The sequence below is a fragment of the Cynocephalus volans genome, chromosome 10, assembly GCF_027409185.1.
Source record: "Cynocephalus volans isolate mCynVol1 chromosome 10, mCynVol1.pri, whole genome shotgun sequence".
Taxonomy (NCBI): Eukaryota; Metazoa; Chordata; class Mammalia; order Dermoptera; family Cynocephalidae; genus Cynocephalus; species Cynocephalus volans.
The window spans coordinates 105,926,401-105,949,336 of NC_084469.1; the positions used below are offsets into that span (position 1 = coordinate 105,926,401).

The 22,936-nt window shown below is 51.1% G+C and overlaps 1 long non-coding RNA gene across 2 annotated transcripts in view; it reads right to left on the reverse strand.

The window, feature by feature from the left end:
- LOC134386846 (uncharacterized) overlaps positions 1-22,936 on the reverse strand; it is a 30,054-nt gene that overhangs the window by 6,663 nt on the left and 455 nt on the right. For both annotated transcript variants that reach the window (XR_010024557.1, XR_010024556.1), the window contains exon 2: positions 16,119-16,225. This is a non-coding gene — a long non-coding RNA (uncharacterized LOC134386846). The remainder of the gene's footprint in view (positions 1-16,118; positions 16,226-22,936) is intronic.

A 22,936-nucleotide genomic window follows, 5' to 3' on the forward strand; every position in this document is an offset into this window, starting at 1 on the left:
CACGGGCTGGCCCCAAATCGGTGTGTTTTATAGCACATCCCAATTTGGACCAGCCACATGTCAGGGGCTGGATAGCCACAGGCATCAGTAGTGACCAAACTGGACAGTGCAAGTAGAGACAAATGTGAGCCCTCTGCCCAGAGGGTCAAGTACGGTGGGTCGGGGCCTGTCATCGAAAAGGGCAGTGAAGACACCCCCAGAATGTGACTGAGGCTCAGGCTGCAGATTGGGGGTCCCAGGGAGCTTCTCGCCACCCCATTTCCCTTTTCTTTCCCTCCCACTCATGACAGATGGAGTCCCCTCGGCGGAGCGGCCTCCGCCATCCAGGCGCCCCAGCCCGCGCCCCAAGCCCCTAACCCTCTCCGGTTGCTCCCGAATACGCTGGGGGCCGCCCACCTAGGAATTCACCCAGCTGCGCATCCAGCCATGGGGACACCGCCTTCCCCGTCCCTCAACTTCTTGTTCCCGCCTCCTGCCTTGCTGTAACCGTCGCTTCCCTTGGTTTCCACAGCGACGCCATCAAGGGGTGGGGCAAAGGGGCGTGCCGCGCCGAAGCCCCCTTTTGATTGGTGAGTGGCCAAACCCCTTCTTTTCGCCACTGCTGTTCGTGCTCCGGCCCCTTGATGGGCCCCGCAAGCTGATTGGCTAACCTAGAGGTGGTAGCAGCTAGTCCTGGCTCAGACAGGCCCCGTGGGGCGGGGGCGATGGTGGGCGCCCCGTGCGCTGATTGGCCGGCGTGGCGCGCGCGCTAGGGAGAGGCGAGGCGGACGCAGAGCCGTGGTTGGTCTGGCGGGGCGGTCGCGAGCGCGAGGCGACCCGTGGGGTGTCGCGCGCAGTTCAGCAGCAGCAGCAGGAGGATCAGTAGCCGCCGTGTGAGGGAGCCATGAAGCACTATGAGGTAAGAAGCAAGGAAACGGGGACTGGGTGGCCACCGCAGACCCATTTTTTTAAATTCGCGGGACCACGGGACCCCCGCCTCTTTTCTCGTCCCGTTCCCCGAACGAAGGGCCGGTCGGCGCAGGCGCAGTGGGTGCGCGCTGCGCTCCTGGGGCCATTTGTAAATCCCAGTGCGCATGTGTGGGGGAGGTATTTATAAATCTGCAACCCAGGCTGTTTTGGGGATGCTTCTTCTTGGGGTCTCTGCAGGCCCTGAGAAGCTTGCAGGTTCCTTGCAGCTTCCCCAGCGGGCTGGATTGCAGACTTTGTCAGGGGAGGAGCGAGAGACCCTTGCTCCTAATCCGAGGGAGTCTTGCACAAGCCTTGCACCATGCCTCCGCCTCGGGCTTACGAAGGGGCTTTGCAGTCATCCTATCTTGGACGATCTTTGGAGCCCTTCCCTTGCCCGGGACGTCTTCGAGAAGCTTAGGCGGTGAGGAAGGTGCAACTTCACGGTTGGCTCCCCCTGAGCAGCAAAAGCCGACCTCGCTTTCTGATAACGTAAGAGGTCATCTCTGTCAACCCCTGTGTATTACCAAGGAGAAATCTTACAACCACCGCCGTTCTTGAAATCCAAGTCTTCTGACTTCTAACTTGGGTCTCCTTTTCCGTTAAACCGAAGTCTTTGATGCACTTATCGACCTAACTGATGATATAATGCTAATAATTAACATTTAGTTATTGCTGACTTTTAAGTAACTATCATTACATCATAAACTAATTTATTGTTAAAATGCATAATAAGAATAACTTAGCAAGTGCTTGCTTTTGTCCTAGTGAGATTGTTACCTTTTTCTCTTATCCTCACAGCCCTGTGAGGTAGGAGCCTGTTATTATTTCCATTTTTGTAGATGAGTGAAGTCTCAGAGATGTGAAGTGACTTGTTCAGAGGCTCCCAGATGGTAAATGCAGAACACAGAGAGGAACAGAACTTCACAGTCTTAGTTCCTAGCCACTATGCCGTGCTGATCCTCAAATGAAAACTAGGAGGTCGAGAGATTTGTTGTCCCCCATCTCCTCCAAATTTTAAAAATTATAATAAAATATTCAAAATTTACATTCTTAATTATTTTTGAGTGTACAGTTCACTAGTATTAAGTTCACTCACGTTGTTGTGCCAACATCACCACCATCCATCTCCAGAATGCTTTTTGTTTCAAAGCTGAAGCTGTACCTGTTAAGTTTTTTTTTTTCTTTTTTTTTTCCTGGTGGCTAGTTAGTACAGGGATTGAACCCTGTACGTTCGTGTTATCAGCACCACGCTCTAAATGACTGAGCTAACTGGCCAGACTGTGAAACTCTCTACCCCATTAAACACCAACTCCTCATCCCTCCCCACTCCCCACCCCTGGCAATTACCATTCTACTTTCTGTCTCTGTGAACTTGACTGCTCTAGGCACCTCATATAAGTGGAAGGAGAGATTTTTTGTTTTTATTCACAAGTTGAACACCACTACTTCCGTCCCCTTTACTATTTTTTTTTTTTATCAGTTTGCACAGAATCCTTTGAAGCCTTAACCCAGAAATCCTCAGTCATTTTTGATATGGTACCAGCAACAAGGAGGTAGGATTCAGTAATCTCTCATGCCTCATTCAACTTTTTGATTCTAAAATAAAGTTATTCTTAATATGGTCTTTTTCTCTCAAACTCTGTCTAACCCTGGAGAAGCCACGTTCAGTTTGAAAGATGCAGGATGGAAGATCTAAGTGGCATTTTGCAAGAGGCAGTCAGTTTAGTTTTGCTAGTTAGCAGTGGGGAAGGTAGGCTTCTGATGACACTTGGGGTGGGTACTTTTGTTCTGGGAAGCTGGGCACAGCCTGAGGCCCCTGGCTTGGACTGGAGAACCTGCTGTACCTTACTTAAGCCCCTTTTTTCTCCCAGAATGAAGGGGGAGCTTCAAACTCACTGTTTGAAGTGACCTTGGAGAAAAAAATAAATTGTTATTTTGTTGTGTTCTTTGTTATTGTTCTCTATTAACATTTGCCAAGTACCCAATGAAGCAATAGCTACAGAGTTTTGGGGTGGGAAGAGCAGTTGTCTCTCAGCCCAATTTGTGTAGAACGCAGATTAGTTTTACTCCAATAAAAATAGAAGAGATGCTTTCATCAATTTAACAAACAGGTTGAGAAAAGGTTTCAATTATCCACTTCAAGGAATATATTTCTTTTTGGGACTAAGTCTGTCCTCCCATCCTCAAGCAACCTCCAGTCCACTGAGAGGTTAGCCACCCCTCAAAAAACCTTTTTTCTCTTTTTTTTGACAGCTGTTCTGTTCAGGCATTTTTTTTTTTTTTTTTTTTGACAGCTGGCCTGTATCGGGATCTGAACCCTTGACCTTGGTGTTATCAACACCCGCTCTAATCAACTGAGCTAAGCAGCCAGCGCCCAAAAGACCTTTTTGGCTCCTGGAGAGACCTCGGAGGTCATGAAATGCAATTTACAAGGGCAGAATGATGTTCAGAGAGGTCCAGGACTCACTGTCCTGTAAGTTGAGGACTGATGTCATGACCCTTAGGATTCCAGCTGGAGGGGAAATTTGTTACTTTTCGATAACAGTTGCATATCACTGCTAATCTCATCTCGGATCTGAGAAGAAAAAGAATTCCTTCTGTGGACTAATTGAGATGAAGCATCTAGAATGTGTCACCTCCATGAAGCTGGCTCCTTGTAAGGTCAGAGCAGGCCTTGAGGTTGCTTTGGAGTCAGACCAAGGTTGGTAAGAGAAGAACTGCTTATCCTAGGAGGCTTTTTGTTTTTGTTTTTGTTTTTAATTGTTTTTTGCCACTGCAGATAAGACTCAAAGTAATTATTCCAGTAGCAACTGGAAAAACAGCTGCTACATCTTGTAAATGAGCCTGTTAATTCCTGAGAAAATCAATCCCTCTTCAGTCTCCAGGAGCCTAGGTCACTGCCCATTTCCCACAGCTGAGTACCAGGAGGAGAGGAAGCCTTATCCTATTGGGGTCCCCACCACCCTCATTCAGGATCTTCCATCCCCCCAGATGGATAGTTCTTTTGGTGTCTATCAACACAACACCATGTCTCTGTCAAGTTCTTTCTCCAGCTTCCTCCATAGAAATAAGTATGTAAGTTCTGGAAGTAGAGTTCTGGTCAAGAGGCAGTTATTTGGAGACAGAAAACTGGATAGGATGACAAAAATTAAGGAGAAAGTAGATGTGTGTGGAATGGTGTCATAGGCAGGTGGACTTTGGACAGGCCGGGGGCTGAATCCTGGCAATTACTAAATGTGTGACTCAGGGCAGGTTAGTTAACCTCTGAGCCTTTCTGTGGCTGCTTCTTGGAGTGAAACCCTTTTGATTGTAAAAGCAACGGCTAATATTAAAGAACATTATGAAGTTGCTGGAAATATATCATCTAAGGTTATGCCTGACAGGGGAGGTGCTCCATGTAGCTTTATTTCATTCATTTAAACTTGTGCACGGTCCCGTGAGATGAAGAAATTCTGATTTGATTTACCCAGTCCTTTCATAAATCTCCAAACATCACGTGTTTTTCATCGCGTTTTTTTTTTTTTTTTTTCAAGTGGCTGGCTGGTTTGGGGATCCAAGCCATTGACCTTGGTGTTCTTAGCACCACCTCTTCCCAAACATCACGTTGAGTGGAAAAAAGCAAGTAGCAAAAGATTCTATAAATTTAGGGCTGGCCCGTGGCTCACTCGGGAGAGTGTGGTGCTGATAACACCAAGGCCACGGGTTCGGATCCCATATAGGGATGGCCGGTTGCTCACTGGCTGAGCGTGGTGCTGACAACACCAAGTCAAGGGTTAAGATCCCCTTACCGGTCATCTTTTAAAGAAAAAAAAAAAAAAAAAGATTCTATAAATTTAAAAAACAGATCTAATGAGACTTCTATGTGTTGTTTATGGATAAGTACATAATAACAGGTCAGAAACATACACGGAAATTACACAGTAGTTAGAGTAGCTGTCGCTGTGGTGGCAGAGAGGAAGAAAAGGGGAAGGGACGGATTTAGCTATGTCTGTTTTGTTTTTTGCTTTTAAAAATTCTAAGAGTAAAATATAAATATATGTTAAAGGGGGATTGTAGGTGTCTCCTTCTGTTTCTATACTCTTTCTCCTGAATTCTTGTGTTCCTTTTTTTTTTTTTAAAAGATGACCGGTAAGGGGATCTTAACCCTTAACCCTTGACTTGGTGGTGTTAGCACCACGCTCTCCCAAGTGAGCTAACCGGCCATCCCTACATAGGGATCCGAACCTGTGGCCTTGGTGTTATCAGCACCACACTCTCCCAAGTGAGCCACGGGCCGGCCCTCTCCTTTTTTTTTTTATTGTTTATTTTTTTCATTTATGGCAACATGTTTATTGAGTACCAACAGGGGCAAGGGACTGCCACCTTCACAGTTCTTAAGGGCCTTTACCATTCTTGTGTCCTTTTAAAGTAAAGGGTGAAGGATAACTAGGGTTAAAAAAAAAAACTAGGGTTTTGTTCTCTTTGACTTCTGCACATTAAATTTGGTGCCTATTTGTGGGCAGGTATTGTGTTCTGAGTTCAGAACTGCTTGGTCTCTCTGCTCTCATATGCTTCCGCACCCTGTGTCGAACAGGCCTTCAGAAAATGCTTTTGGAGGGCCGGCCCCCGGTTCACTTGGGAGAGCGTGGTGCTGACTACACCAAGTCAAGGGTTAAGATCCCCTTACTGGTCATCTTTTAAAGAAAAAATAAAAAAGAAAATGCTTTTTGGATTGATTTTGCATTTGCAGACAGGATGGGACCGTGGTTCTGATTCCGTCTTCCTGGGCTGCCTTTTAGTTGCTGGCTGATAATAATGGCAGGGACAGTTCACATTTATTGTGTCCTTCCAAGAACCCTGGGAGGGAGGTACTCTTTGTATTCCCGTTTTGTGGATGGGGGACCCAGGTCTCAGAAAGGCGAGGGAACTTGCCCAAGGTCACATTGTGGTGGAGACAGGATCCAGACCCAGGTCTGTCTGCTTTCTTGTTGGTAGAACAGCCACAATAACATGCTGCTGCTGCCGTTACTTATTTATTTACCATGGGTGGCTGGCTGGTAGGGGGATCTGAACCTGTGAACTTGGCATTATAAGGCTGTGCTCTAACCAGCTGAGCTAACCAGCCAGCCCCTCTGGCAGTTACTGAGTCCTATGAGCACCTGATCAGGTGGAAACTAGTATTACTTCTAGTTCACAGGTAAGGAAACTGAAGCCCAGAGAAGTAAATTAAGTTGCTCAAAGTCACGGAGACAGGAAGCAGCCTAATGTCCCAGAGCCAGGAAGCAGTGGAGATGAGCCCTGGCTTGGGTTTGTCTGACCCTGGTTTTGTCCATGCTGGTGACGTCCCTGCTGATGCGGGTGGTTGTGCTGCTCTTTTCTGAGGACAGAGCATCCCTGTAGGGAGGGTGGGATGCTGTAGGTCAGTGTGGACTGCTGGAAGAGGGTCTCCCTCTGCCCCGAAATTCTGGAGGTGACAGCAAGATTGGAACTGGTGAGCTTTAAAGACCTTTCCCTTATTAGCATTTAGGCCAGAATCCTCTGTGTGTGTGTGAGAGAGGGGGTGTGGGGGGTGGATTCAGGCTTTTCAGCAGCCCACAGGTTTCTTGTTCTGAGCAGATGGAAATTTGCTTGGCAGACTCTCCTGGTGGCTGAGTCCCTTCTTTATCCACTCTCTTGCTGTGGACACTTAGAATCTCAAAGCCCTGGGGCTGAGTGAGTTCTAGAACCCTTCTGGTTTAGCTTCTGCACTCTGCAGATAGGGACCTGAGACTCAGAGAGGAGGGGCTTTCCCAGGGCCACTGCCAGTGTCCCTTTGGGTTGGGCGTTGTTTGACACTGAAATTCCTCCCTGGGAAGACAGCAAAGGCTGCTGGTTCAGGTCTTTAAGTGCTAGCTGGTGCAGGGCCCATGGGCAGGTTCTTTAACTGCTTGAGCCAGTTTTCTCATCTATAAAATGACACATGGGTGTGGCAGAGCTGGCTCACAGTGGCTCTGATTCTGTGCCTCTTTCCAACTCTCTGCTCAGGGACATCAGGTTGACAGCTTGAAATCGGCCATGGTGGGGGTATTTACACCGTGGAAAGTGACAAATGCCCCCTTCCTGCCAGCCCGTTGTTGCACATTGACCAGCACCACTGGGGATAACTGTCCCTTTTGTAACACAGGGCTGTCGCTTCAAGAGGTTAGCGCCTTGACGAGCTTTAGTGAACAGATGTGCAGACAGCACCACTCTCACCACCAGGCCCTGCACGGCCGCTAACGTTGAACAAGCACTGCCGCTAACGTTGAACAAGCACTGCAGTCCTGCTCAAGTACTGGACACAGCAGGCGATGAGGAGGCAGGCTGACACGGGAGGAAGGTGGGATGAGCTGAGTGGTGGGTTTTAGCGTGGGCAAGGTGGGGCAGCTATTTCAGGAACCACAGGTGGAAGACTTAGAGGCCCCTGAGCCCAGCAGAGCCTTCTGACTAACTGGCTCCAGAGGAGAGAGAAGGGAGGGGGGTTGACAGTCCTGAGTGGGGGCCGTGCTTGGAAGGAGCTTGCAACCCTGATAGTGTGGTTGGGTTTGGCTGGGAATCCTGCACATCCACTGACAGGCATGGCTGGGTGAGAAAGACCAGAAACCTTGGTCTGGTTGGTCAGGTTTGGGCTAGGTCTTAACACCTTCTTGCTGATATTGACAGTGGCAGCTGAAAGTGTTTTAATATCTGGGGACACTTTCCCCAGCAGACAGTGTAAGAATAATCCTCATTAAAGCTACTGCTAACATAGTGTTGATTCTAAGTGCTTTTTATTTATTAACACTTTTAATCCTCATAGTAAACATATGAAATAGGTACTATTCTTATCCCTACCTGACAGATGGGGAAACCGAGGCACAGAAAATGGAAGTGACATGCCCACAGCAAGTGAGCCGCAGAGCAGGATTTTACTAGATGTAGAATGGCTTCGCTGTGGGTGGGCGTGGGTGGTCATGCACTGAGGGAGGAATGAAGTGCATGAAGGATTTGGCCTTTGGAGGCCGCCCAGTCTGCCCTTGGGACAGTTACCTAACCTGTCTGGGCTTCAGTTTTCTCACCCGGGTGGCCAGCATAAGGACAACTAGGGAGTGTGAAGTGCCTGCCAGCAGTCAAGGCACAAATTAGGCGGATTAGGACAAATTGTTAGGCAGATTAGGACAGATCTGCATCCCCTGGAGCTGCCGAAAATACTTTCTGCATGTGGCCCCTTTTGAAGGCCTCAAAACTTGTCAATGAGCAAGGTCCATTGGGCTCCAAGAAATGGACTCATGCTGAAGAATATGCCTAGAAGACAGAGGAAGAAGCCCAAATGCCACTTTATCAGTTTCAATATAATGTCACACACTGTGGAAATCACATTTTGTTTTTGTATTTTTTGGCGGTCAACTGGTATGGGGATCTGAACCCTTGACCTTGGCATTACAAGGCAATGCTCTAACCCACTGAGCAACTGGCCAGCCCAGGAAGTCACACTGTGGATTGGTCAGCTCTTTCCTTCCTTAGGGGAAGACCCCCGGTGAAGTCAAAGCACACTCAGAACCCACTTTTTAACTTATTGTGACAAAGAATCATCCCAGGAAGCAGGTTTTGGAAGTTGGCCTGGACACCAGGTGACTATCACAGCCATCTCACCAGAGGAAGCTGCTGCTTCTATTCTTGTCCCTGCCCGGCCATCTGTCCCCCTCCCTGCCACAGCCTTGAGGGTCTTTTCCCATGTAAATGGGAGGATCTTGCACTACGGCTCAGAACCCTCCCTCAGAGGCCTCTTGTGTGCCCTTGCCTTCCCCGCTCATCACTACACTTACCTTTCATCTCAAACACCAAGAGCCACATTCCTTTCCTGAGCTCATACTGTTCCATCGGCCTGGAATGCTCTTCCCTCTGTTTTTCACATGTTTGGCCCCTTCTCCTGACTGAGAGCTCAGCGTCAGTGTCACCAGAGAGGCCTTCCTTGACCATCCTATCTAGAGTCTGACTTCCCACTCTGTTCCCCCCAGCACCCCCTGCATTTGCTTGTGGCCCATCTCCCGCTGGGCGCGCGCGCGCGCGCGCGTGTGTGTGTGTGTGTGTGTGTGTGCGCGCGCGCTTGCTTTCCCTTGCTTTCCCTTTCAACTCGGGTTTTAATGAAAAACAGCAGCATTGGGGGCTGTGCAGGTGGAGGGGCACAGACCCACCCCAGCTCCCTAGCTCTTCACCTTGGGAACTCGGCTTGTTGCCCCGCCCTGGGTGCTGTTTTATCACATCCTAGTGTCTCAGGACAGTGCCCCCCAACCCTGTTGTGCACTCAGAGTACAGTTTCAGGAACATTGGGGTTGCGTTTTTGTTTGGGTACTTGATGGCCTTTCTACCTGGTCAGACTGTGATGGCAGTCTGGGACACAGGGACTCTCTGTGTCTGCATCTGCAGCTTCCCCAGAAGCTGGCATGGTGCCTCCTTGTCTAATGAATGAGCTGCTGTGGTCAGGCTTAGGGGGAGCCGGAGGGTGAGTGTGGGGCCTGGTGTGTGAACCTGGGTAAGTCCAGGGTCCAGTTTGTTGGGCCTGGGCTTGACACAGGGAAGCTGGCTTCTTATGGCCATGCCCCAGGTCCACTCCACGCATACCTGGCTGGCCTGTTATCCCCCGCTCCTTGCACTGGGGCCGTGCTGAGATGGGAGATGCTCAGACTGCACTCGGGCCTGCCCTCTGCCACACAGCTGCGGGCAGGTTTTGCTGGTCCAGGTGTTGTTCTCCTGTCGTGGTTCTCCACCTGTTCTCCAGTCCTTCACCCATTCATTAGTTCCAACGTAGCTTTCCCCCTATACTTTATCATATGCCAGGAATATGGGCCAAATGAACCACAGCTTCTGCTCTCGAAATCTTTTTATCCGAGCAGAGGCCTGAAGTAAGAGGTCTTTGGGGAAGGGGAGGGGAACAGTGTTGTTGGCAGAGGGAACTGTGTGGTGTGTGTGGAGGCCTGGAGGCCACGCTTCTCCGGTCCCGTGTTGAGAGATGAGGCCAACCAGGCAGGGTTTGCAGCCACCCAGAAGAACCTGTGGGTTTTATCCCAAGGGCCATGAAAGTCTCTTTTCTGTTGATTTTACCTATGAGTTTAATTATCAGAGGGCAGTTTATTTTTAAGGACTTGGGGGGGGGGGTTGGCGCTCACGTTATAGCGTTTGACTGTAAATGCATAGGGCACTTGCTCCGTATTCTGAGATGTGGGCTGTGGATGGTGTTCGGGGCTTCGTGGGAGGAGAGAGGCTCACCCACCCCAGTCACATGATTAGTTACAGGTGGGTCACGAGGGAGTCATAAAGGCCCTCTTGGTAGCTGAGTGGCTGTGCCAGGCTCTGTGTAAGCACAGCCCACCGGCCACTCACAGACTGCAGGGCTTCATGCCTCCTCCTGGCCCCTTCTGAATTCGTTTTTCCACTTGAAAGTGAACAGGGAACGCTGGCTGGGGCGTGGGAACTGCACTTGTCCTCATTGTGGGTCTGCCAAGTTGGGGGTCGGGGTGGGAAGTTCACCCAGGCCCTGGGCCTTCACAAAGCATAAGGAAGTGGGCCAAAGCTCAAGGGGGTCCTGGAGCAGGAGCCTACAGCCTCCTGGGAGGGCTGTTTCCAGGACACCTCAAGGGTCTAACTTAGAAGGAGATTGTTGGTGGGTGAAAGTGCCAGATCAACATTTCTCAATGGGTAGGGGAGCATCTCTCTTTTTTTGTTGGGGGGAAGTGTGGATAATATCAGAAATCTTGGGGTGATATGTGTAGTCTGAAACAATGTATTGTTTGAATATTACTTTCTCTGGAGAATAGTTTAATAAAATCTCCTAGCTGGGGGTGGGGGATCCACTGTGGAGGACAGGGCTGGGATTGGGCTGGGGAATCCCTGTGCTAAATACTAATGCTGGGATGGTTTTGGGGGAGGCTGGCTCTGTGGTCTCTGCTCAACTGTCACCTCCTCTGAGAGGTCCCCAGGCCACACTCATCACCTTTTCACTTCTCATGTTTTAGTTCTTCTTCACACAGCATGTGGCACCTTCTGATAAAGTGTGTGTTCGTGTGAGCCCCTGGCTGTCCCTGTAACCTGTGGCCGCTGGTAGGGTCTCAGTGGGTACTCGTGGAGCAAGTGATTATGTGCACTGTGCATGTCTATTAGAGGCCACCGTCCTGCAGAGCAAAACACAGGGTAGGCTTAGGCATTCAGCCACGTAATCGATGTGCCCCCCCAAAGAAAGGCACCACACCCTGACGAGGAGGGATCCTCATACACTCACGGGGTTTGTGGCCATTCTTTGGGACTGGCGGATTTGGCTTGGAGCACATGTCCTGAGCATGTAGCATCCTGGACTACATGAGCGTGGGCTCCTGCACTTCTGTGAATCTGGTCACTGCTCCTCTTTTGGTACTTTGGAGTTTGGCCATTCTTTCTTTTCCTTTTTTCCACCGGCAGTTACCTGACCTCTGAGTTTTCATGTAAAGATAAGATGGGGATCCCTTGGGAAGCCGCAAGCCCTGGTAAGGTTTCCTCATAGGCTCCTCCAGGTGCAGCATGAGGAATGAGCCCAGCAGCTGCACCTTGGAACCTGCCCTGTGCTTTGCTCTGCAGGATAGTGGCCTCTAACACACATGCAGTTTCTTTTTTCCCGAAAATTGGTGGCTGGTTTTGAATCAGTGGTGCCTCAGGATCCAGGCACTAGGTTGTGTTCTTTTACCACTTCCCACCTCTACACTCCACCTGGTCTGAGCCTCTGGAGTCTCTGGCCTGGGTTGTTTCTAAGCCTCTCACCACTGTCTGCTGCCTCGTCACCCCGCTACTGCCCTCTGCCCCAGCAGCAATGGGATCTTCTAAAAACCAAACCTGCTTGTGTCACTCCCTTGACTCCCCATCACTGGAGGGTAGAACCCAAGGTGCTTGTCTTGGCCTCCTCTCCAGCCTCCTCCTCAGCTGCTCTCCCTACACCCCACTCTGCTGCAGCCTCTGGGTGTTCCCTGCCAAGCAGGGTGCTGCCTCAGGGCCTTTGCACTTCGCCCAGGGAGCCTCATGCTGGCCCTTCGTTGCTCATGTCACATTTCCCCAGAAAGTCCTCCTCCAATCACTCCTTGTGGCCCTCTGAGTCCTCTGCCCTGCTTTCTTTTCTTCATGGCCAGTACCTGGTACATTTGACCTCGTATAAGGTAATAGACACTTTGTCCCTGTTCCACTTGAGCATGAGCAAACCCAGGAGGTGGGGGCATGGCCTCTCCTAGTTGCGTTCACCCTGGATTGCAGCACCGCCAGTGCTGCCTGGTCTTAATGCCCACCATGCTACTTGGCTCTTGAGGACCTGCATGGGGGCTGAGAAAGTGACCAACACTAGTCGCTGGGGACCAAGTCCTCTTGAACCTCAGATGGTCACAATTTTTTTTTTTTTTTTTTTTGGCAGCTAGCTGTTAGGGGGATACGAACCCATGACCTAAGGCTGTGCTCTAACCAGCTGAGCTAAGCGGCCAGCTCCCAAATCTTTGCTTTCAGAGAAATAGTGGGCAGTGGGGCGAATGGCCTAGTCAGCTGGAATATTGTTACACTTTTGATAATAGGTCACTGTGAGATTTTTCAGGCATGTAACTCTGAAGGAGTTTATTGAATTGGATTTTTTTGCTCTAACAAAACACCCGTTCCCATATGCTTATGTAACATGGCTTCCTAGGGTTTACATTATAAAAGAGAATAAAGAAATGTCAGAATAATGCAATGCTGAATCCTGTCTTATTCTAACCATAAGAAATGTTCACCTTAGAGACATGAGAAAAAAGACATCCCATTGAGAGGGACAGTGACAGCAACCTACTGTGTGTGTGTGTGTGTGTGTGTGTGTGTGTGTGTGTGTGTGTGTGTGTGTGTGTGTGTGTCTCTCTCTCTCTCTCTCTCTCTCTCTCTCTCTCTCTCTCTCTCGCAGGTATAGGGATACAAACCCTTGACCTTGATGTTACACTGCACTCTAGCCTACTGAGCTAACCGGCCAGCCTACCTACTATTTATGGTCAATATTTATTGATGGTTGTAACAGATTTATGCTTTTTTTTTTTTTTTTAAAAAAAAAAAAGATGACTGTTAAGGGGATCTTAACCCTTGGCTTGGTGTTGTCAGCACCACGCCCTACTGAGTGAGCAAACCAGCCATCCCTATATAGGGATCCAAACCCGTGGCGTTGGTGTTATCAGCACCACACTCTCCCAAGTGAGCTATGGGCTGGCCCCAGATTTATGCTATGTTGATGACTTACGATTTATGTTTATGATCTATGTTATGCTGACATTGTAATGATAACTCATCCTGAAGGATTTTTCTTTTTACACTTAGAGCCTTAGGTTGCTGCAGTGTTTTTAAAAAATTAAATTTCAATTTAATCAATATGATAAGATGACCAAGAAAATCTTCAATCATAAATATGTATTAGAGGCCGGCCTGTGGCTCACTTGAGAGAGTGTGGTGCTAACACCAAGGCCTCAGGTTTGGATCCCTATATAGGGATGGCCAGTTAGCTCACTTGGGAGAGCGTGGTGCTGACACCACCAAGTCAAGGGTTAGGATCCCTTACTGGTCATCTTTTGAATTAAAAAAAAAAAAAAAAAAAAAAAAAAAAATATATATATATATATATACACACACATACATATATGTATGTATTAGGATAAGACTGTGGGGGAGGGGAAAAATTCAATTTCAAGGGAAAAGAGGAGCAGATGTTAAAGAGCTCGTTCATACCTTATTTTTTTGTTTTTACTTATTTTTTTTTTTGGTGGCTGGCCAATACAGGGATCTGGACCCTTGACCTTGGTGTTACAATACTGTGCATAGCTTTTTTTTCTAAAGGGATGATGGTAGGTATCAAATTACTAAAGTATTTAGACTCTATAGCTAGATCTAATAGAGTCCTGTAAATGTTTATACGAGGGTACTTAAAAAACACTCATATTATCTTTTAATTCTATTTTTCCATGAACATTTTTTTTTTTTTTTTTTTCTTTTTCGTGACCAGCACTCAGCCAGTGAGTGCACCAGCCATTCCTATATAGGATCCGAACCCGCGGCGGGAGTGTTGCCGCGCTCCCAGCGCCGCGCTCCCAGCACCGCACTCTCCCGAGTGCGCCATGGCTCGGCCCGAACATTTTTTTTTTTTAAAATTTCTTTTTTCCTTTCTTTTTCATGAACTCTTTGAACTACCCTCATAGAAAAATTCTAATGTCTACAGTAGGCCAGAAATTACATCTTTTGCAATTGTTTAAACTTAGGTAAAAAATATGAGGGGTCTTCAGAAAGTTTATGGAAAGATTCATATTATCTTTCAATTGTATTTTTCTTTTTAGGCAGCTGGCCCATACAGGGATCTGAACCCATGACCTTGGTATTATAAGGCTGTGCTGTAACCAACTGAGCTAATTGGCCCCCAATTCTGTTTTTCCACAAACTTTTTGAAGTCCTCTCCTATTAGATGTCAAGTTAAAAATGTTGGGGAATACTTAAAGTTTGCATAATTATTTTAGGAGCAGAAAGTCTGAAGAACACTGAGTTTTCTCACTTGTAAATGTTTCTGTTGGATTCAGGGTGGGAGGGGATGGTGGGTGCGGACAGGGGAGTGGTGTTTCTCAAAAGAGCTGAATCTTTCCAGGTGGATGTTTCTTTTCTTTTCTTTTCTTTCTTTCTTTTTTTTTTTTTTGGCAGCTGTCTGGTATGGGGATCAGAACCCTTGACCTTGGTGTTATCAACACCACGCTCTAACCAACTGATCTGGATCTCTCTGGTAGGTGTTTAATGGGCATTTCAAACTTAGCATGTCAGAAACTGATCTCCAGATTCCCCACCCCCCACCTTCATTTTCTTGCTCTAGTTAATGGCAGTTCCAGCCTTCCCGTCACCTAAGCTGTTTGATTCTGCTCTTTCTCTTATGCTTTATGTCCAGAAGTCAGCAAATCCTGTAGCTCAGCCTTCACCATACATCTGGAATATTACCACCTGTCATCAGCCTCACTGGCATGCCAAGCCTATACCAGGGGCAGGCAGACTTTATCTGTGAAGGGCCAGATAGTAAGGGCAGGCCTTCCTTGTTTTATCATACCTTGCAGATATGCATCTTGGGCTTTGGGGGCCATACAGTCTCTGCAGGAGCTACTCAACTGTGCCCTTGTCAACCAGTGAGCACAGCCTGTACCAGTAAAACTTCGTTTATGGATGCTGAAATTTGAATTTCATATTATAATTTTCACTTGTCATGAAACAGGCTTCTTTTTATTTATTTTTTTCCAACCATGTAAAAATGTGAAAGCAATTCTTAGCCTGTACAAAAACAGGTGGTGGACCAGAGTGGGCCTGTGGGCTGCTGTTTGCTGACTCCCTAGTCTAAGCACACCATCCTCCTGGTGGAATTACTTACATTTCCTCTAACTGGGCTCCTTGCTTCCACCTATTCCCCTGCAGTTCAGAGGGGTCCTTTCAGAACATGGGTCACTCACGTCCCTTCTCTGTCCAGACCCTCCATGGCTCCCACCTCATTCAGGAGAAGACAGAGTCATCATCTGGCCCATGAGACCCTCTGCACAACCTGTCATGTCCCTGTCCTCAGCCTCTCCCACTCCCCCCTTGCTCACTCCCTCCAGCCACGTGGACCTTCATGCTATTGCTTGAGCACAGCAAGCATGCTGCACCTCAGGGCCTTTGCACAGGCCATCCCCCTGCCTGGGATGCTCTCCCAGGATCCCTGAACAGCTTGTCCCTTCACCCTTAAAGAGCTTTGGCTCAAAGTCCTTTAAAGTATACACCCATCCCATTCACCTGCCACTCCCTGTTTTTTTTCCTGCTTTAATTTTTCCATGTCACTTGTCACCTTCTGGTATGTATACCTATATTTGATGGCCTCTTTTCCCCTGCTTAAATGTGAGCTCCACGTGGGCAAGGATTTTTGTATTTTCTTCCACAGCTGAATCCCCAGAGCCTTTAATGGCACCTGGCATGTGTCAGTGAGCGAATGAGCCTCAGTTTCCTCATCTGCAAAAGGGGATTAATAGTAAAGGAGATAATTCATGTGGAGGACGGTCCTCAGTACCTGGCATGTTGGGAGTGGGTGGGAGGTGTTGGCTGCTACTGTGTGTATAAGCTGGCCACGTGGGTCCCAGACCAGGCTGTTTGGCCTGTTGAGCTTATGGGGGTGGACTCACCTGCCTGCTGGACTTGGCCAGGAATGATGGGTGTTCATGAGCTCCTCCTGCTTCTCCAATCAGCCTGTGACTGCAGGGCTCAGAGTCTCTGGCCCAACAGCGCCTTCCTGCCCAGAGACGGAGAGAGACTCAGGTGTGGTCACCAACTGCGAGCTGGCCAGTGGCTGCAGGAGTGCAGATCTAGGCCACCCCCTAGGGGTCTGAGGCCTGGGGAGTTGAAAGTGAGTATCAGGGACAGCCCCAGAGGAAGGAAGAGCAGTCCCCAGACTGGAGCATCCCAAGGGCTGGGATTCAGTTCTAAGGAACAAAACCAGATGGGCTCCTGCCCCATGGCGCCCATAGCCAGTGTATTCTTGGGCTGGTTACTTATGCTTTCTGAGCCTCGGCCTCCTTGTCTGTAAAAAGGGGTAGCAGTGCCATTCCAACAGGGAGAGACAGTGGCTGAGTCCTCCTGCACTGCCTGGCAGTGCCAGTCAGGGGAAGGAGGTAAGAAGGAGGGGAGTGACCGCGGGTTGTTGGCTGAGGCTCCACTGGGAGGGCCCAGTTAGTCGTGGTAATGGTTTTGGGCTTCATCCAAAGAACAGGGGCCTGTTGGAGGAAGGCAGCCCAGGACAAGTGTGGCTGTCTCCATTCGGGAAGCTGGGCCCTGCTGTCGGAGTTCCCGATTTTCCTTTTCTAGGTCAGAGACTTTCAGATCAGTCTGATAAACTGGCAGGGTAAGAACCATTGCTACAGAAGTCACACGAATAATTTCTAATTCCCAGGCAGCCCTGTGGGTCAGGTCCTCTTACAAACATTCCCATTTATCAGACAGACAAGCTGAGGCTCAGACACTGCTCTCCGTGGCACTGCCTCTCCATCAGCATTGGGGACACCTCTCTCCCACGGCACTACTTTTCCAAGACCATTGGTGGCCTTAGTCTGCAGAAGGATATGTGCAGGAAGCATTGTGACAACCTCTGACTCTGCATGGGTCCCTCCGTGTGGTGTCAGGAGGTGACAGACCTTTCACCCTTGGAGAGGTTGGCAGGCTCCCCGGGCTCCCCAGCAGCATGCTTACTCCCCATGGAGGTGGTGTGTCCATACACATTTGGAAATGGAATCTGTACTCTCCAAGAATAGGTGTGCTGCAGTTGGAGCGTGAGCAGGGGCAGGTGCCTTCTGAGTCATTGGATGCAGGGCGTTTTTTCTGTTTTGTTTTTTCCCTTTTTCTGTTAGCATTTAGCCCTGCTATTCAGAGTGGAGGCAGTGTTGCAATGTGGTGGCAAGGGGTGACACTGCTTTGATACTTGGGCTTGGGCAAGGGCCATCTCCTTTCCAAGCCCCAGTTTTCTGAGCCACCTAACAGGCATCACAGTTCTTAGCTTGCAAGGCCTGGTGAGGCTTCGGTGAGTTAATGCAGGTAAGGGTCTCAGCACAGTCCTAGGTGGGAGGTGACCATCTGAGAGCCACGTTTGGCAGCAGTCAGGAAATGTGCCGGAGCATCGCTGCTCTGGGTGGGCTGGCGCCCTCTGTAGGCCCTGAAGGTGCAGCCTGTAGATGCCCAGATTGGTGTTTGGGTTGTGGGCACCAGCGAGCAGCTAGTTGGTCTAGAGAACGTGGGGGGCAGGCCCAGGGCCGAGACCCAGGTGCTCCGAGTCCTCGCTGTTTGTCCAGTGTTCCTTCATCTTCTGACTTCTGTGGTTGCACTGACCAACCCAGGAGCACGACGAACGTCCTCCAAGACTAGATTGCTACCTGGTCGCAGGGGCCTCTGCAAGGCGGGAATGGCAACCCCAGCTCCTCCTGGCCTTGGGCTACCACTGCCTCTGCACCTGGCCCTGGATCTGAGAGCCTAGGGACATTGATGTTCAGACCCTCCCACCTCTCATTTTGCCAGCAGGGCCAGGAGACAGGAGCAGCATGGTCGAGGGCCTAGGAGTGGGTGGTCAGCGTCTCAGCCCCTTCTACCCCGAGTGGCATTTGGTTCCCTCTGCAGTACCTCAAGAGGCTGGTGCAACTGCCCCCTAGGCACTGTGGAGAAATGAAGTCATGAGTTGAGGCCACTGGGGAAGGAGGTATTTCTGGCTGAGCCGGTGTGGCCTGTGCTGGTTTCCTGCAGCTGGGCGCAAGATCTCAGCTATCCTGGCATTAGCAGTGCAAGAAGATATTTCTGGAAGGTGGAAGGGAAAGGACGCTGAGAGTGCTGAGCCACAGAGCCGCTGAGCTGGACTCCAGGTGAACGTGCTCGTCTCCATTTGTAACACGGGTGAGCTGGCTGGAGTCATGCTGCTCAGGGCAGGCACAGTCAGGCCAGGCCTCCATCCTCGGCTGGGCAGCACCTCCACGGAGGGGTGAGACTGTGGGTGCCGTAGCCGTGGTGCCTGGCATGGGGGCCATGAGTGCCCGAGCTGGTCGGCGGAAAGACTCATTGGGCCCATTCCTCTTTGTTTGGGGTCCCTGGTTGTACGGAGCAGGGTGTGCACCCCCTAGCCAGGCCTCCCATGCCCAGCCTTGAGGAAGATGCTTCCCTCTGGGGAGCACACTGCCCCAGACCCTGCACAGTCGTGGCTGGGTTGTGCCAGGCAGCCCAGCACAAGGCAGGCCTGTTGAAGGGCCCTTTCCTTGCAGTCAGCTCCCTGTGGGGCCCAAGAGAGCCTGCTCAGCTCTGTGTGGGGCCCCAAGGCCCATGTGTGGTGGGTGCAGCCTGGCCTTGAACGTGCATGCCTGGGCATCCAGGCTCAGGTGTTTACTGCCAGGTGACCTGAGTGCGCTTCTCACCTCCTGGAACTTGGCTTTCTCATTTGTGAAACAGAGCTAATGGTTCCTGCTCCCTTGGGCCACTGTGGGCATGAAAGGAGAGGCTTCTGGGAAGCTGCTGCAGTTCCAGCCTTGGGCAGGGGGTGTGGAACAACTGTTGACTACTGTTCTCACTCATAACCATTGGGCAGGTCATGTCTTAGGACACACAGAAGTCCCAGGTGCATAAGCTGGAGGTGATGAGGCCGAATCAGAATCCAAGCTCACCCTCAGGCCCGTGCCGGTCAGAGGGAGGCACCTGGCCGGGTCTCGTGATGCTGACTCAGCAGCCAGCGAGGCCACCGAGTCTTGTAGACGGTAGGAGCCTGGGAAGCATCAGGCCCAGCTGTGTTTGTAAAAGAGGGGAAGTGGAACCTCCAGAGGTCTGGGCACTCCAGGCTGCTGAGCAGGGGCTGCAGACTCAGCTTCTCCAGGCTGGGCCTGGGTGGTGCCTGCTTCCCTCTCCTGGGCTCAGGGGGGAAACCTCAGACTCCTTGCACCTCTCATCCCCACATCAAACCATCGTCAGGTCTTGAATAGTTTCCAGAATTCAACCACTGTTCACCCCCTTCAGGGCTCCCCACCTGTTCCCTCACCCTAGTCTCCTAGCTCCTGCTCTCGCCCCCCACCCACAGTCTGTTCCCCCCCACAGCAGCCAGCCAGTGTCTGTGAACACCTGAGTCAGGTCACATCCTGCCACAGCTCCCACCTCACTGAGAGTAAAAGCCAAAGTCCTCCCCATGGCCCACAAGGCCCTGTACGCCCGTCCTCCCACTCTTCCTGGCTCACTCTGCTTTCTCCTTCCTGCCCCTCAAACAAGCCAGACAGGTCCAGCCCCAGGACCTCTGCACTCCTGTTCCCTCTGCCTGTACTGTTCTTCCTGATACGCGTGTGGCTGGTTCCCTTGCTCCTGTGGCCTTTGCTAGGATGCCCTTCTCAGGGAGACCTCCCGACCTCTCTAAAATTGTCATCCTCCTCACTCCTGACCCCACCCCCTTATTCTCTGCTTTTCTCCACAAATCTTGGTGACAAAACATGGCACTACTGTCTGCCCCCACCTCCCCTTCTCCCTGCTCCACCAGCTAGAACTAGAACGCGGGTCCCATGATGCCAGGGGCGTGGTTTTGTTCCCCTCTAGGTGTCCTGGGACCTGGACACTGCCCGAGATGAGGGAGGAAGGGAGACAAGATGAATGAATGAGTGAGTGAATGAATGGGTGAACGCAGGGCAGTGTCTCCCCACGGTCTCTTGGCTGGTGTGGTGGACCCAGGGTTAGGACTCACTCTCTCGATCCCATCCTGCACCAGCGCTGTTGCCCCAACATGCTTTGGGAGGCTGGCTGGTTGGCTCAGATGGAGCGCAGCCTTGTAACACCAAGGTCGAGGGTTTGGATCCCCCTACTGGCCAGCCGCCAACAAAACAAAACAAAACAACGTGCTTTGGCACTGTTCCTGGACCAGCTGCTGTGTGTGTCCTTCCAGCTGGTGGGAGCAGCGGCTGCAGCCACAAGGGGACAGTGGAGAGCGTCTCAGCTTCCTCTGCCTGCTGCTTGTCATCGCGGCGGTGACCCAGAGCAGTGCCCGTTTCCGAAGCCTTGTCTCTCTCACTATGGTCTCGCTATTGTTAGGGTTCAGGCTCACTGTCACCAGCTGGGTAGGGCGTCATCAAACCAACTGTCTGACCTTGGTGCCCCTTCACGGCCATCATCAGGATTCTGAGAGTAGGGGCCTGAGGGCTTAGCCGGGGTGTCTGCTCCTGCTCTTCTATTAGTATTGGTCTAATACTAGTCTTAATAAGATTTATTCTCGGCTGGGGATGGTTATGTACTTTGAAAATTTTGGTTATCATCATCTCAGTAATTCCTACAGTAATCCTGTGAGATGGCAGGTGAGAACAGCCCACTTTGCAGATGAAGAAATGGAGGCTCAGAGAGGTTGCTTAACTTGTCCAGGGCTACACAGCCAGGAAATAGGTGAGTCTTTTTGTCTTCAGAGCCTAGGGAAGGGAAGCACAGCTGAGGGGGCAAGCCCATTGCTGGCCCTTGGGTCCTTACTCTCCTCATTAGGGGCCACTGGGCCTGGGTGCTGCCTCTGAGGGCCCAGGCTGTGTAGAGCCCGTCGGCATGTTGGGTTACCCGGGAAGGACAGCCCAGCTTCCCCAGGAGCCAGAGCCCTCATGCCCTGGTCAGCTTGGTGAGAGACGAGAGGTGCCCCAGTGCCGGAGAGGAGGGTCTGGTAGCCAGCGTGCTGGGCCCCACAGGGTCACTGGAGCTGGGTGGGCCTAAGTGGGGCCCTCACAGAAGCTTCCCTGGAGTGAGGCCTCCTGCAGGCAGTTCTGTACCCGGGTGCCCGCCTTTGCTCTGGGCTTTAGTGTGGTGGGCAGGGCCCTCCAGAGTGTAGTGAAGGAAGATTGAGGTATTGGCTCAGAGAAGCTGAGGGTGGACTTGGAGGGGGGGCTCCGGGCCTGGCCTATGTGACCTTCTCCCCAGGTGTTGGCTGAGCAGAGCTCCAGGCCGGGCTGTGTTCTGGGTGCCGGGAAATGTCTGGCAGAGGACAGTTCCCGCTCTCAGCCAGCTGACGCTCCAGTGGGAGGGGGACGGTGGATGTCTGGGGGTCACTATTTTAAACGGATGGTCAGGAAGGGCTTCGCTGAGAAGCCCTCTGAAGTCCTGAGGAGGGGCGGGTGGAGCTCTGTGGGAGTCTGAGAGAGAACGTTCCAGGCTGAGGAAACAGCCGACCGAGCAAAGGCCCCGAGCCTCTCGTAAAGCTTCACAGCCACTCTGCTTTCCTCTTGTGCCTGGCAGGGACAGCCCAGGCAGCTCTGGGCACTGGTGCTAGCTCGGAACAAGTGCTCAGAGCACGGGAGCCCCTTTCTGCTCCTCCTGCCTGGATCAGTATCTTCATTATTACAGAGACAGTGAAGACCATGAGGGCTGCTGCTTGGTGGTAGCTCTGGGCACCCCTCTTGCAGGGTGGGCTTCAGGCCCCGCCCCTTGTCCTGGCCCTTGGCCATGCCTGACCTCATGCTGCCACGAGTTGCTGTTGGCTGGGCCCTGGAATTTCGGGCTTCTGGGTGAGAATTCCTCTCAGGCTAGTGGAACTGTCATCGCAGAGTCACCCGCGTCTGCCCCTCGTCCTTGTCCTCCCCGTTCATTGTGCCTGAGGCGTGGGGCCATACCCTCTGCCTGCAGTCAGCGCTGGCACCTCACTCCCTTGGGCCGGTGACTCCCTCACAGGCCTCCCTTCATCCATCTGTGGACCCTAGGGATGGCGCCTGAGCCTGCCGCCTCCCCTTCTGTGCTCGGAACCCCCTGCCTGGGGCTCTGCTCAGTTGCCACCTGGGCCCTCTGACCTCACTCTTGGGTGTCCTCTGGGCCCCACCCAGGCTGGCCTCAGGCCTGGGTAGGCATGTGTGTGGAAGGACAGAGTGGGGGTGGGGGTGGCAGTGGGGTGGGGAGGGGTGCAGTGGGAGTGGGAAGCTCAGGGACCGAGGAATGGGAAGTGTGAGACAAGGTCCCCCACGTTAGGCCCTCAGTCTCGGGATGGCTGGGGGTGATGAGCCTCTTCTGCTCCCTGCCCTGGGACCTTTTTTCTCTTGATGGGTAATTGGGGCCTGTTTGTCCTCCCATCCCCACACTTAATTTAAAAAATGTGTTGAGGTGAAAGTCACATAACAAAATTATCCACTCAGGAGTGAACAGTTCAGTGGCATTTAGTACACTCACAGCATCGTGCAGCCTAGTTCCACAGTTGTCTTCACCCCAAAAGGAGATCAGGTACCTAGTGCCCATTGCTCCCCATGCCCCCCCTGCTCCCTCCCTGGACACCACCAGTCTTTTGTCTGCTCTGGACACTGCATATAAGTATATGACACTTTGTGTCTGGCTTCTTTCACCCAGCATTTTTTCCCTCCACCCAGCATAACTTATTTTGCTTTCTACTTTGGAATACTCACAAAGGCACAGGGAGTTGGAAAAATAATAGTACAGAGAGGTCCTGTGCAGCCCTGGGAACTTCCAGTCCGCGTTCTGGGAGAATATG